The sequence below is a fragment of the Chelonoidis abingdonii genome, chromosome 25 (genome assembly GCF_003597395.2).
Source record: "Chelonoidis abingdonii isolate Lonesome George chromosome 25, CheloAbing_2.0, whole genome shotgun sequence".
Lineage (NCBI taxonomy): Eukaryota > Metazoa > Chordata > Testudines > Testudinidae > Chelonoidis > Chelonoidis abingdonii.
The window spans coordinates 17,881,417-17,893,451 of record NC_133793.1 but is presented as its reverse complement, the minus strand read 5'-3'; the positions used below and the strand labels follow the sequence as shown (position 1 = coordinate 17,893,451).

Sequence of the window (12,035 nt, the reverse complement as noted above, 5' to 3'; positions counted from 1 at the left end):
AGTAAATAAGGAAGTGTTATTTACTCCTTCTCATAATACATGAACAACAGGCCACCAAATGAAATTAATACGTTACAGGTTTAAAACAAACACAAGAAAGTATTTTTTCATGCAACACACTGTCAACCTTTGGAACTCCTTGCAACAGGGTGTTGTGAAGGGCCAATACTATAACAGGGTTTTAAAGGGAGCTAGATAGATTCATGGGAGATAGGTCCATCAATGGCTATTACGCAGGAATGGTGTCCCTAGGCTCTGTTTGACAGAATCGGGGATTGGGTGACAGGGCCTGGATCACTTGATGATAACCTGTCTGTTCATTCCCTTTGGGGCACCAACCATTGGCCACTGTCAGAGGACAGGATACTGGGCTTGATGGACCTTTGGTCTGACCCAGTATGGCCGTTCTTATGTTCTTAGAGCATAAAGCCCCCTGAACATTGAAAGATACAGGACATCACATCCTTATGTTCTCCCAGTCCCCCGTCACTCACCCTCATGTCCCCTCTTCCCACTGTCCCACCCCTCCTCATCTCCTGACCCCCAACTCATCTGCTACCCATCCACCCTTTCCATTCCCCACCCCATAATCACCCCTCTTCTCCCTGCCCCCAAAAGCCTTCTCCCCAATTCCCATCCCCATTCTCTTCTCCTCCCAGCAGGTAAGTGCATTTCAAAATTTGTTTCATCGTCTTCTAAATATCTGTGGTGACCAAGTGACATTTCCCCACAATTCAAACCCCTCAGACAGAGCCAGGTGCCTCCTTATTCTTAGGTTCAGATTTTGGCTCAGGGTTAGAACTGAACTCAAAGTGCCCAGATGGCATGTGGGTTTGTCAGCCACTACTGGACATTTCCCCTTCAAGGACTCACAGCCTGTGAGCCAGAGGTAGCTTTCAACTAGCTCATCCTCTCTCCATGCACGTGCTCAGCAAAATCCATTCGGTGAGACTCCAAGCCCTTTGAAGGCTGACAGGCCTAACTGAGAGCTAAACCTTTTGGCTAATAACGCTGTCACTTTATTTCCTCCAAAGAGCTGGTGAGTGGCCCTTGAGCACTGGAAACACTCCCTGCTGTGAGGATCGGAGCCCTGGTTTGATGTCTGTCTGTGCACAATAAATCAGCACCAAAAAACACCAACGTTAAGAAAAGTTAGAAGTGACTCCTTCCACTCACCCCAGGGTGATACAAAGAAGTATGTCTGGTCTTAGGAAAAGGAGATTCAGGTCCTTTAAGTATAGCCCCTGTTGAAGTGTGGCTATTCTGTGTGGTCCTGGGCTGTTCAACCCCAGAATCCCCTGGGGCATGACCTTTCTCTATGAGGTGCTCTGCCCTTCAGTCCCCCACTAATCACAGCGTCTCCTACCTCATTTCACTATCCCTCTGCCATGCCTCTGTAAACTCCCCATTTGGTGAATCTCAAGGAGCACCCACTGATATCAGAGTGCCTGCTGTACCGCATCAAGGACAGCGTGACTAGATACCAGGAACGGGGCATGCTGGGGTATGATGGGTGGGGGTTTCCAGTGCCCTAGGTCTGACTGGGGCCAGCACTGAACTCTGTGTCAGGGAGGTTCCCTGTGAGTTAATGGCTGGCTGGAGACCTGCACCATGGTGGTTTAATTCATTCTCTGATCTAATGTAACCATGAAGGCTCTCGTGATCCATGCCAATGTCTCACCCTGCTGGCCATTTTGTCTCAGCAATACCTTGTGGCAGTGAGTTCCCCAGGTTAGCTGTGTGCTGGTTGGTAGTGAGCAGAGGCCACCTTGGAAATACTGTTCAGAAAAGGGGCTGGGCCAGGCAGAGGAAGGAGCAGAGTGGGGAAGGAAGGCAGTGATGGCCAGGGCTTGCCAATGGGGAGAAGGAGGAGAGACTGGGCAGGTGTTTGGAGCCAGGGGTGAGTGACTGTTCCCTGGAGCTCGGGCCATGTCAGGGGAGTGGGGCTGAGCAGAGGAGAGAACTGATGGGAGGAGGGGTTAAGCAGGGATCTCTGAGGAAGCTGAGTCAGGAACTCTGGATGGAGAATTGGCTCTTGGCCATGGGAGAGGGAATCTCAAAAAACAGGGATTGACAGGGTCTGTGGGGTGGGGGTTGTGAGAGGAGTGGGAGAAGATTAAGGGCTGTGGGTGTTTTCTTAGGGGTCTGGGCTGGGTGAGGGAGCGGGAGGGAAAGACTCAGGGTCTAGGGTAAGATTGGTTCAGTGAGTGAATCATGGATCATCTCTAAATAAAAGTTTCTGAAGGGTGACCAGGACAACCAGAGGGACCATGTGGAGGCTCCTGCTGTGGCTCCTGCTGCCCCTGCAGCGCATGAGAAAGGACACAAGTTGTGTGCCATGTGAAAAGGAGGACTGGGAATGGGTCACTAAACCCCCTCCTTCGGGTTTCCTTTGCTTTAATTGTCACACTAAGGAACACTTAGCCTTTGCAAAACACGTGCAGCGGCCAATAAACAAATCTGGCTGGAAGTAAAGGTGTCACTGTGGTTAGGACATGAGCACACAGTGGAACACAAGAAGGTCCAAACAGAATCATACACTGATGCTCATAACAAGAGGGAGGCTAGTAACATTCCAATTTTGATAACAGCTGACTGCCCTGTTATTCACTGGTGTCAGGTCCCAGAGATTATGGAGTTTCATGGAGGCATTTGGAAGGAATTATGGAAGTGCATGAGCTGCCCCTTTGAGCAGGGTGATGTTGTGGCCCTCTTAGAGGGACAGTGTCTACACTTAATGCAACCAGTGTCCGAATTACCTTTAAAGGGGGACGGCTGCATACTGCTAATGAAGGGGACTACAAAGTCTTGGGCTATCCCTCATTTGAATACAATTACATGGCACATTGCCATGATGGCTTGGGAGGAAACACACAGACCTCGATACTGGAATTTGTGTGGGATTTTGTAGGAAAGAAACCAAATATTCATGAAAGATTATGTGCCAATTATACTGACATGGTACCAGTGGAGGTTGGGCCTACTGAATCAGGATGGGGCTTACCACTTAAAGCATGGACTGAAGTAACCCCAAAGGCATGGCATGCATTTGTTAAACGATGGCCCAAATTAGAATATCCACGGCTGGTAGCAATTAACCGAGTTATTAGAGACAGAGTGAAACCACCTGACTGTGTGTCATGCCCTGAACAAATCCCTGTTCCTAAACCAGGATTGATAATGATAGGACCAGCACTACCGGTCCTCACCTCAGTGGCATTCCACACCCACAGGGTCGAGGTGCGTGTTCCTTTAGAGGAAGAGAACTGTCAATGTCTAAAGATTAGGCCTCAAATGAGTAGAAACATCACTAGCCTAACAAACCAGATTGGTGAGTGCTTAACTGGCCAGAAGAGGGTATTACTAGATACCCTTGCAGAATGGTTTGGTGCAAGTAATTCTGTTGGCAACACCTATACCATAGCAAACTAAGCTGAGAGGAGGGACTGACTGGAATCAAGGCTGGCAGATGCTGTAATCTCTAATGCCTGGGGAGGACTGGACACTACTAATGCCAGTCAATTGATCCAAGACAGCTTAAAGGATCAGTTAAACTCTGTATCCACCTCATTAAATATAACAAAATACATGGGTCAAGATGTCACCAGCCTGCTAATAAATGGGACTAAAACAAAGGCACCGGAGGAGAATTGTTGTTTAGAGCAGGACAAACTTTGGCTATCACCACACAGGGAATTGTAACCGATCTCCTTAATGACCAGGTCCACCCAGCCCTTATGGAAGTGGTGGGACCCTATTTCTCTAGTACCCCTCTGTGGGCATGGGGAAACAGAGAACCAATGAGAGTCCAAAGACCAGTTTGGACAGGTAACAGCATACTCTTTGGCCTTCTGGTACCTTTAGGCATTCCTCATTTACAGTGAGCCTGGATGGAGAAGAGGTCATGTTATTAAACTGGAAGGCATTGCATATGCCAAGGTCGCTCGAAGAGCCTTGTATCCTAGTGAATGTTGAACCCAGTCTGATAAGGAAATTCTGTATACATGCCCATATAATGTTCTATCGAATCTGTCTAGGTTCGAAGTGGCCATTACTGAGAAACTGGCTCACATGGACCTGGTCCAGATGAATGGTACCTACTGGTGTGTGACTGCCCAGAACCACTCCATCGAGCTAAATGGAAAGCCCTGCCCCTCAAGACATCCATCCGTGTGCATGATGGTCCCCTGAAGGTCAATCCTGACTGTTGATGGGACATGGCTCCACCGTACTCTGCCAATGATGGGTAACTTAACATGGGATCCAGAATGGCACTACGGCAGTAAGTATCTAGGGGAGGGTCTATAGGCCTTCAGGCAAAGATCGAGGAGTTGGTGGCCGAGGCCCAGAGGCATATTGGAGAAGGCCGTGTGAGGTACACTCAGACAGGGAAAACCGTGGACCAGGCTGATGTGAAGTACTTGAAGGCAAGGAATCAGGCAGTGGAGGTTAAAGAGATAATTATGGGCAATGCCATCTCAGGTGATAAGGTCCTACACAGTAGGCTGGGTACATTAAAATTGGTATATTTGACCTGGCAGGTTAGGGAATCCTATGGTCAAAAGCGGGGACTAAAGGGTTAAAAGCCATGTGCATTTTATATAACAACCTGATATATGGATTGTGCCAGCTCTAGTCCAGACCCAAAGTCCAGAGTTTGGTCAAGAGACCAGAGGCCTAGCAAATAGTGATCAGCTAAGAGAAAGCTGGGTAAACAGAAAGCCTTGCTTGCTAAGATAGGCCGGTCAGCAAATTGCCAGGTGTTGGAGCTAAGAACTAAATAACTGTGTCTTATTCGGAGTTGGAAATTGAATAAAGAATCCCTGTTCCTATTGTGTTTGTTTCTTCTGTAGGGAGATGTTCTTCCCACAAATCCAACCCTGAGTTTATGAAAAGTTGGCACTTGTCAGTATAAGATATGGCATCCTTCCACCTCCCTTCCCAGGGACCAATGCCTGCCTTTAGACACACAGAAAACAATCTTTAGTGCCATATACTTTCACTGTTTCTTTGCTTTAACCTCTAGGAAGGTACCTGGTGGAGACTCAAAGGAGTTGCTCCATTCCTATGGACCCCAAATCAGAATTCAACATAGATATTTTATACTAATAACATTTTATCAAAGTATTCATTAAATGTTAACTTGCTTACTTGAGATCATGGGCAGAGACATTATATAACCTGTTAACCATTGGCTAATGTGCTATCTTGTCTTGCTGCAAAATCTCAGGTTGTGGAACTGACTATCCCTGTCAGTTTCTCCTGCCCATGGAAAATTTATATATTCTATTGTAATCAGTTGATTGGCAGTGTCTCTGAGCCTAATAAGCCAGGTGACACTCCACCAGCGCTGTGTGTAATAAACTCCTATGCTTAACCTCTACAAGGTGTGAATTTATGTCCTTCATTTCTTTATGAATTTTTCATCCAGTCTCAATTATTATCCCCCAGATTTTGGTAAAGAGAGGCTCAGAGAGTTGAGGTAACATAGCTGGGCTTACATCACAGGAGTTCTTAGCATCTTGACCTCTTTTCTCTAGATGCCTGACTGTCAGAGGTGAAAGTAAGCTGGTACGGTACGATACGGTGTACTGGCAAGATCCTGTACACCGTACTGGACCAGCTTCCCCAGGCCAGCTATTTAAAGGGCCTGGGGCTCCCGGCAATGGCCACATCTGGAGTGTTGCATCCAGTTTTGGTCCCCCATACTACAGAAGGGATGTGGACAAATTGGAGAGAGTCCAGCAGAGGGCAACACAAATGATTAGGGGGCTGACTTAAGAGGAGATCCTGAGAGAACTGGGGTAATTTAGTTTGCAGAACAGAAGAGTAAGGGAGGATTTCAATTACCTGAAGGGGGGTTCCATAGAGAATGAAGCTAGGCTATTCTCAGTGTCGGGAGATGACAGAACAAGAAGCAATGGTCTCAAGTTGAAGTGGGGGGAAGTCTAGGTTGGATATTAGGAAAAACTAGGAGGGTGGTGGAACACTGGAATGGGTTACCTAGGGAGGTGGTGGAATCTCCTTCCTTAGAAGTTTTTAAGGCCCGGTTTGACAAATCCTTGCCTGGGATGATTTAGTTGGTTTTGGTCCTGACCTGAGCAGGGGATTGAACTAGATGACCTCCTGAGTTCTCTTCTAGCCCTAATAGTCTATGATTCTAGTGCAGGCTGGGCTGTCTTTTCCACAGAAAGACTGTCCCAAAGCAGGTCTAAGCTGCCAACTTTCATGGGCCCACTCCTCCAGCATCCGGCTGGCCCCATTCTCAGATCACCGTGATAGCCGCTTTCAGCACGGAGAGGCCAGGGCTCTCCTATTGGCACTTTAAAACAGCTTGCTGGATGATGTGGGCTTCGTGGCAGCCTTCTGAGAGTTCTGGGATTTTTGAAAGGCCATCTAACTCTCTTAAGCAGCTTTGACAACCCCAACCCCTATCATTGTCTTATTGCAACTTAAGACATAGTTTCAGAGAGTCAGATTTCCATTGGTGGTAGCCTATTTGCTGATGGATTTCCTCATGGCCTCATACACGTTTTTGTTTCTCAGAGTATATATAAGGAGTTTAACCATTGGAATTGGACCAAGTAAAAGAGAGAAAAGAATTTGTGGACCTCTATTGAAGGGTAGTCTGATGGCACCATGTAGACAATGATTTATGCTGTGTAGAACCATTGGGAGCAATGGCTGTACAGGACAGATTTTTCAAAAACACCTCTAAAGGTATGTCTACACAGCTGGCTGCAGTGAGCCTCCCAGCCCAGTTAGATAATTTGCCCTTCTCACAACCATTTGAAACATCTAAGAACCAAGAGAGCTCGCTTCCACTTCCCTTTTCTCACCTATGCTTATCTTTCTTAGGCTACTTTCTGACCAACATATGAAGTTGGTCCACTGTCCATTCCCCTGAAGGGTTAAGAGCAGAGAGTTCAGGAACCCCCATGCTCAGGGTCACAAACTGAGCCCAGCTGAAGGCACTGAAGCAAACTCAAATTGTGCTTCTGCTTCCTCCCTCAGAATCACAAGAGCAACACAAATAAAACTCAAGAGGAACAAACCTCCATTGCTTTCATTTACCCCAGCACCATCCTCTCAGTAGCCTACCTGCACCCTCTTCTGGGAAAGTCACACAGTTGGTAGGAGCTCTGGCATAGAAACTAAGGGAGGAGTGTTGCTACCCCTTGCTGTGAGCTGTTACCATTCTGATTCCGTGGAATGGGGCTCTGAGCTTTGCCATGTTCTGAGTTCTGTGCCCTCAGGAAGCAGCCAAAGTGCTGAACCCCCCCAACCCCCTGTCACTTCTCTTGGGCCCCTGGGAACATGGGGTTTGCACAGGAGCTGCAAGCCCTTCTTTCCTGTCGTTGTCTTCCTTGGCTACCCTGGCCCCTTCCGCAAAAATGGTTTCATCAGACGCTGGAGGGGCCCAAGGACCTGCAGATTTCTCTCACCCACTTCCTAAGGCAAACAGTCATTCCCTTCTCTGATATTCCTGGAGCCATGCATCTTTGGAGAAGTTTTACCCCAGGAGGATCTGATTCCTTGTGAAAATATGTGTCTGACGGCCGGTGGAGGACAGTCTTGTCTGCCCCGTTTGGGAACTGAGAAGTTTTTTCGGACTCCCCCTCATTGGATGAGTGCAACAGAAGCTCCTCCTGGTGGGATAATCCTAAATTCCATCCTCCCGCACGGGTTTCTGTGAGCAGCTGCTAGATGAACCCCACTTCTCTGGTCTACACACCAGCACTGTAATAGCCTTGTAACAGGCCCTTTTTGCTAGCTGGACAGCTATGTCTGAAAAGGAATCTCAGCGCGCAAAGAAACGTCTTTGGGGTGCCTTCTGCATCATCTGTGCCTTTGGAAAGGGAGAGCCCAACTAGCTCAGTTAGTGGTGCATGAATCTATTACTTTCAGGGTTGTAGGTTCAAGCCTCATGATAAGTATTTCATCTTGCGGCCTTCAGGTATGTCTTGCTTTGGGTGGGGATTTAAAGGGCCCAGTGCTCCGGCCGCTGCGGGGAGCCATGGGCCCTTTCAAGCGCTGCTGGCGCTCCAGCAGCCGGGCTCCCATGGTGATTTAAAGGGCTTAGAATTCCGCAGTGACCAGAGCCCTGGACTCTTTAATTCATCCCTGAGCCCCGAGGCTCCCAGCTGCCTCAGGAACTGGTAGCTCCAGGGTGATTTAAGGCCCTGAGACTCCCAGCCACAGCCGGAGCCCCAGGGCCTTTAAATCTTGAAGGGTCCTGCCTCTTCTGATTGAGGCCACGCCCCCCTCAGGACTCTGGCATACTGATAAGTCCTTTAAGTTACTTTCACCCCAGGCAATAGGTCTGTGGAGTGTGTCCTCAATACCGTGGCTAGCATTGACTCACAGAGTGGTGCACTGTGGGTAGCTATCCCACAGTCCCCACTGCCCATTGGAATTCTGGGTTAAGCTCCTAATGCCCGATGGAGCAAAAACATTGTTGCAGGTGTTTTGGGGTACATGTCATCAGTCTCCCCTCCCTTCCTCCCTCTTTGAAAGCAATGGGAAAGAATCATTTCACACCTTTTTTCCTGGGTTATCTGTGAAGACACCATAGCACGGCAAGCATGGAGCATGCTCAGCTGTGCACTGCTTTTGTGAGCATTGTAAACACCTCACGCATTATCCTGCAGTATGAGCAGAGCCCCGCTAGGAGCTGCCGGCATGCGGACAATTGTGAGGAAGACGTGGACACAGACATTTCTGAAAGCATGGGATGTGGCAATGGGGACATCATGGTGGCAGTGGGGCAGGTTGATAGAGTGGAACGCCCATTCTGGATCCAGCAAACAAGCACAGACTGGTGGGACCGAATAGTGTTACAGATATGGGATTATTCCCAGTGACTGCAAAACTTTCGCATGCGTAAGGCCACTTTCCTGGAACTTTGTGAGTTGCTTTTCCCCACCCTGAAGTGCAGGAATACCAAGATGAGACCTGCCCTGGCAGTTGAGAAGCGAGTGGCAATAGCCCTGTGGAAGCTTGCAACGCCAGACAGCTTCTGGTCAGTCGGGAATCAATTTGGAGCGGGCAAATCTACTGTGGGGGTTGCTGTGATCCAAGTAGCCAAAGCAATCAGTAACCTTCTTCTAACAAGGGAAGTGACTCTGGGAAATGTGCAGGTCATAATGGTGGCTTTGCTACAACGGAGTTCCCTAAGTGTGGTGGGGCAAAAGACAGAACGCATATTGCTATCTTGGCACCGGAGCACCTTGCTTATAAAATTGACCTAATGCAGTTAAATTCAACCTAGCCTCATATTGTAGACCAGCCCCTAGTCCCATAAAGCTCTGCGGACTCTCAGGGCTGGGCTGAGACATGCATGGGGCTTGGCCTCCTTGACCCTGTGCCCACGTGAAATGTCAGTGGTGGGTGGGATGGTGACATGGGACCCCTGCTCTTTCCCAGAAGAGGAAGTGAGTGATTCTCCCCCATCCCTTGGGATCAGCAAGGTGCCCACAGACAGGCAAGGGGCAATCGTGGTCCCCCCAGTCCTTACATTCCCAGCCAGGGTGTATCTGCTTGGGTGATGAGGTCAGGACTGCTGTGCTCTTCCCCTCCCCTTGCACAATGAGCTCCGCAATGGGGCGGGTATGTTGGGGTCCTCAGAGAAGGGGGGCTGGGAGTTCAAATGCCATGGAGATGTGTGGGGCAGTTTCGCTCTCCCAGAGCCATTTTCTCAGGCTCTCTGCTACTCAGGCAGACAATGTTGCAGCTGCTGCAGTGGGGCGAGATCTCCTCTCTACCCAAACCCTTACTCCAAACTGTGGGTGGTGCATGATCTGGGACTGGCCCCAGCCAGACCCAGGGCACTGGTCTCTGGGAATTCCTATGTTTCTGTGGAAAACAAGGAAAATCTGCTTGAAAAAAATAACTTGACAAATGTTTCACCCAGATCTGTGAAAATTCATTAAAAGCTTAAACAAAACTGAATTATGGATCAGCTCTAAATACATGATTCTTTATGAATTGTTCTTCCCATCTCAGTTAACATTCCTCAGATTAATTGTTTTGGTAAACTGAGGCACAGAGGGTTGAGGTAATATAGTGCATAGTCAGGCTTAGATCGCATGAGCTCCTGGCATCTTGACCTCCTTTCTCTAGCCACTGTTGACTGCTCTACATGCTATCATGTGAGGTCATGCTTCTTACAGGAGTCTTAGGGACTTAGAAGCCCAAGATGTACGTGCCTAATTCTATTAGGCTCCATTGCAAATCCCTGCCGCCATTTTCTGGAATTGCAGACAAGCCCAGGTCTCAGAAGTCTCCAGAAAAGTTGCAGCACCAGGATTACAAAGGGGCTTAGGCACCTAAAGAAGCTGATAAGTGCCTACTGCGATTTACAATAGCACCAACCTCCCATTGAATGTCCATGGGATTTAGCCACTTAGCTCATATAGGAGCACTGATAAATCCCAGTCAGTTCCTCTCTCCATCTAATCAGATGTGTAAATCCGTTTGTAATCCTGGCCTATAGATAGCACAGACGCTGGGCAAGAATCAGAGAACCTGCGGAGATCGTAGGCCCTGTGCAAGGACACTTTTGGCTTTATCACCTAGGCATCTATGCACTTGCCTCTGGGCCTTTGCTGCTGAGCTGTGCAGGGCTCCTGGGAGTGAGTCTAACTAGCCCTTAGGAAATAGAAGTGGATAAATCACCTTCCTGCAGCATCAGTCCTTTAATGCCAGGTTGCTCAAAGCCAGCTATACACAGCTCATCTGCAGAGAGCAACAGGTTTGAGTTTAGTTCAGAGTGAAGGGTGAAATGATGCTCAGATACCTGGGCCTTTAGCTGGTGCTGGATGACTGAATGCATCATATTTTGGAAAAATAAAATCAACAAAGATCAGCACAGTAAGTTTGTTATTTCAATTAACAATATACAGGGGGAAATTCAGATTATAAATGTGAATCACAATATGAACTCGTTAAGACTTTACTCTCCATTTAATCAATTATCTACTGCTGATAGGAATTTTTCTACCTCTTAGGAAAAGGTTGACTTTTCATGGAAAACGCAAAGTCAATTTTTTTAAAAAAGAATTTGTGGCAAATGAAAACTTTCTACTGAAAACTAGATTTTTTTTTATCACAAAACCAAAAAATGTGTGTTTTTTGAGTTTGAGTTTTTTGAGTTTTCAGATTCCTTACACAATATGTTTGAGAAAAGCAGACAGATTCTGAGATTTGTTGTTGTTTAGCTAAAAAAACCAACGTCCATTATAAAAGATTCAGCTAGACATTTCCAACCTGCCTTAAACTTTAAATAAATTGGGGAACATTAATATTCTCTGACAAAGCATTAATTTCAAGTCCATTTATTCTATTGCATCTGTGTGATTTCTCTATCACAGTGAGAGTTGTAAGAAGGTAACAGTTGAATAACTAGTAAAGTTGATAGCACCAAGACTGTGTTTTATACAAACTAGCCCCTTTTAACCCTGGGTTAGAGTTGAACCAAGCAGCCAAACCCTGTCTATCCTGACCCCGTTCAAGGACATATGAGAGATCACTGGGAGTAGAACTCAGAGCTCTTGGTCTAGCTCCACACTGCTGCTGGCTGAATATAAATGGTGTAAATGGCTGTGCAGAACTTACACATAACAAGACATGGGGCCATGTTTCCAGAGGTATTTTGGCACCTAGTGGGATTTTCAGAGGCACCTAGGAGCTTATAACTCATTAATTTCAAGGGATGTTGGGGCCCTAGATGTTTTGAGAACCCCACTAGGTGCCTCAATACCTTCAAAAATCTGCCCTCCGGCCCCTCTCCAAAAGCCCTTACAGTGCTAGTTAACAAGGCAGAGAAAGGCAGAGAGGGGAAACAGAGTCAGAAATGTTTCAGAGCAGCAGCCATGTTAGTCTGTATCCACAAAAAGAACAGGAGTACTTGTGGCACCTTAGAGACTAACAAATTTATTTGAGCATAAGCTTTCATGGGCTACAGCCCACTTCATCGGATGCATGCAGTGAAATCAGTAGGAAGATATATATTATACACAGGGAACATGAAACAT

General features: G+C 47.3%; 1 pseudogene; it reads right to left on the bottom strand.

Moving 5' to 3' along the window:
- The window catches only part of LOC116826121 (olfactory receptor 5B21-like), a 97,369-nt pseudogene that overhangs the window by 42,289 nt on the left and 43,045 nt on the right, over positions 1-12,035 (bottom strand).